This window comes from Echinops telfairi, unplaced genomic scaffold (genome assembly GCF_000313985.2).
Source record: "Echinops telfairi isolate 266 unplaced genomic scaffold, ASM31398v2 ScPeMD7_42;HRSCAF=159, whole genome shotgun sequence".
NCBI lineage: Eukaryota > Metazoa > Chordata > Mammalia > Afrosoricida > Tenrecidae > Echinops > Echinops telfairi.
In genome coordinates, this window is record NW_022103940.1 from 79,996 (window position 1) to 83,654 (window position 3,659).

At 42.1% G+C, this 3,659-nt stretch overlaps 1 non-coding gene across 1 annotated transcript; it reads left to right on the plus strand.

Annotated features, from left to right (window-relative positions):
* Positions 1–3,150: 3,150 nt before the first annotated feature.
* Positions 3,151–3,306, plus strand: LOC115869741. Its single transcript, XR_004046354.1, has one exon. It is a non-coding gene; the product is annotated as a U1 spliceosomal RNA (small nuclear RNA).
* The last annotated feature ends 353 nt before the right edge of the window (positions 3,307–3,659 follow it).

The following is a 3,659-nucleotide window of genomic DNA, read 5'->3' on the forward strand; positions in this document are numbered from 1 at the left end:
TCTCAATGGGCCCAGTTTAATTTGTGTTTTTTCTCTTTTTCTTTATTTTTTCCACTTTTCTTTCTTTTTCCTATTGTCTTTCCTATCATACGCCACTGATGGCTTCCAGGCCACTACCCTCTGCCTAGGGCAACTCAATCCAAATAACAGGGGGAACTCAAGCTTGCCCTCTGTGGGATTGCTGCATACCACACAAAATAGCTGTTACAGCCCTTTACAGCACTCCGGGCTGCTGAGGAAAACTCCATCAGGCCTCTAAGGTGATGTTGCCAACTAGGGCAATTCTGCCCAGAACCACTGGGACACTGAATTAAAAGGGCACACCAACCTGCCATCTTGGGGCAGGGTTTAAATCCCTCCGGTCCCACATTCAGGCAATTGGGGATCAGTTATCTCTTTATTCTTTATTTTTCCTTCTCTCTTTACCATCACAGTCAATCTTCATGGGCACAGTTGTGTTTATCCCCTTCTTTCAATTTATATTCTTTTTCTTTCTTTCTTCTCTTCTCCTCTCTTTCTGCTTTTCTCTTTCTCTACTCTCCATCTCTTTCATTCCACATGCCACTGCTAGTTTCCAGGACCCTACCCTCTGCTTAGGGCAACTCCACCCACCCAGTGGGGAGAGCTCCAGCCTGGCCCCTGTGGCAGTGCTGCACACGACAAGGCACAGGGCTCAACAACCTCTTTATCTATTTTTTCTCTTATTTGCTTTTTCTTCCTTTTGTTCTTCTTTCACTTTTCTTCTTTTCTCCTCTTCTTCAATCTCTTCTCTCTTTCCTGCCACAGTCTTAGCATATTCAGTTTTCCTTTTTTGTTGTTTTCTTTTTTTCACTGTTTTACTTTTGTTTATTCCTTGCAATTTTTAGGTAAGTAGGTGTTAGTTTACTTGGTATTTTGCTCCTATCTTTTTTTTCTCTTTTCTCTCTTTTTCTTCTCTTCTCCCTCTCTTTCCTTTCACAAGCCACTATTGGCCTCCAGGCCACTCCTCTTTAACTAGGGCAACTCGGAAAGCCCAGTAGGGGGATCTCCTGCACGCATTTGTTGTCTTTAATGCAGCTGGGGAAATCATGCCAGTCCTCCTCTATACCCCAAGCAGGTGGGGTTCTGCCCTTCAAATGGCTGAGGGAATGGCAGCCTAAAACCTGAGGCCCTACAAGTGACTGACAGAACTCCTGCCCACTGCTGGTGGTGCTCCACACTGCTGTGAGAACATCCTCCCAACGTCCACAGTGATCTCTCTGACTAGGATAATTCTTCCTGCCAGCTACAGTGCTCTACACCAAGCAGGGTATACTCACATGCCTTCCACAGCACTCTAGTTGCAGAGGGAAACACCACCCACCATTCGAGGCACTCCAAGCACTGTGAGACAAAGCACTACGGCTCATTTAAAGATCAGCCAGTGAAACGCCACCCTCGTGGGCTCACAAACACCCCAAAAGCTTCCCATGAAAGGACTATCTCACTCACATTCCAAATAACAGAATATTGGTTGACTAGGGTAAGAGTGAAACCACAGGAAGATAGAGCAGTAGCCCAACCCCCAATGTAGCTACCTGCATGTAGTTCATAGAAACACTCATATGTGTCCCCCAAAAGAGAGCCCAGTGCAATTTGACTCTGGAAGATGGCTCCAGGCTCCTCTAAAACAACACATAAACAGCAATCAGCTTCAACAAAAAAGCAGGAGAAACAGAAGACCATGCCAAAAGAAGCCATGAACCTAACGTTGTGCATATAAGAAACAGATATTGATTTGCCACAAAAAGAAATCCTAAGAATGCTGCTTGGAGTCATACAGGATATGAGGGAAGCAATGCAGAAAAAGGATGAGATTATAGATAAGATAAAGGCAACACACAAAGGAAAATACAAGACCTAAGGGAAGAAATAACAACACCCAGGGGCAAATTGACAGAATCTGCCAACAGACTTGAGGAGACAGAGAATCAAAGCAGGGACCTAGAGGATAACCAAGCAGACCTCAACAAATCGGAAAAGCAATCAAATAAGACAATCAGAGAATCTGAAGAAAACCTGAGAGCCATGTCTGATGCTATGAATAGGAACGATATTAGAATAATTGGACTACCGGACACAACAAAAAATTCAACAGCTAAAATAGCGAGGGAATTCTTAGAGGAAAGCTTGCCCAGCTTAATAAATGAAAATCAGGCAACCATTCAGGAGACTGAAAGAACACCAGCCAAACTGAACCCAAGAAGTCACCAAGACATATAATAGTTAAATTATCCAACTATGAGGAAAAGGAGAAGATCATAAGAGCAGCTAGGGAAATGCAAATAGTCATATATAAAGTACCCAAATAAGAGTATGTTCAGATCTATCAGTTGACACGAGGAAGAATAGGAGGGATTGGAGCAAAACGTTCCAAAAATTGAAGGAAAATAACTCAAACCAAAGAATACTATACCTAGCCAAATTATCTATTAAGATAGAATGAGAAGTAAGAATCTTCCCAGAAAAAGAAAAACTCAAATACATAAAAAGAAAACCAGCCCTAGAAAAGATCCTTGCTAATCCATTATGGCTAGAAGGTCAATCACCGAGTGCAAATAAGAGATCGTCACATAGAAAAACGCCACCCATAGAGTGACAATGAGAAAACAGCCCCTAAGATAGCATTGGCTCAATAGTGGAAAGAAGGCAACAATGAACCACACACACACAACACAAATGGATAAGTAGGTAGGAAAACACCCAACACACAAGGTACAAGATGACATCACAGTCTGCAGATGGATGTAATAACTTTGAATATCAATGGCCTGAACTCAGGCATTAAAAGGCAGAGGCTAACCAACTGGCTTAGGAAACATAATCCATTGATCTGCTGCCTACAGGAGACACATCTCAGGCTTACAGAGGAAAACAGGTTGAAAATTAAACGTTGGAGAAAAATAGACCAAGCAAATAGTAATGCAAAAAAAGCAGGGGTAGCGACCTTAATATCTGACAAAATTGATCTCCAGGTACAGGCCATAACAAGAGAAAAGCAGGGGCACTATATTATGCTCCAGGGATCAGTAGACCAAGAACCACTGAGTACAATAAATATATATGTGCCCAATGAGAGACCCAAGGAATTCGTAAATCAAACACTCCAAAAGGTGAAGAAAGATATCACTCATACTTAGGGGAGATACCATGATCACGATGGTGGTTTTCCCAGGGTGAGGCTTATCCATTGCACTCCGGATGTGCTGACTCTTGTGATTTCCACAAATGTGGGAAACTCAACTGCATAATTTGTGGTAGTGGGGACTCTCTTTGTGCTCGCCCCTGGAAAAAAAATAAAGAAATCACAGGCTCAACAATTATAGTAGGTGACTCTAATACACTACTCTCTGTAAAAGACAGATCACTGGGAATGAAACTGAACACAGAGGCTACAGATCTAAACAGCACAATTGTACAACTTGACCTGATAGATATTTTCAGAGCTTTCAAAAGGATAATTATACAGTACTATGAAGGTCTGTACTCAACAAATTCAGCAATTTGGAAGACAGAGACAAATACTAGGAAACAGAATCCCTCCCTAGACTATCCCAAATGGATGTCAAGAACCTTTACAAACCCATAGCAATGGAAGAAACAGTCAAGGTTATTATGGAATTTCCAACAAAAATATCCCC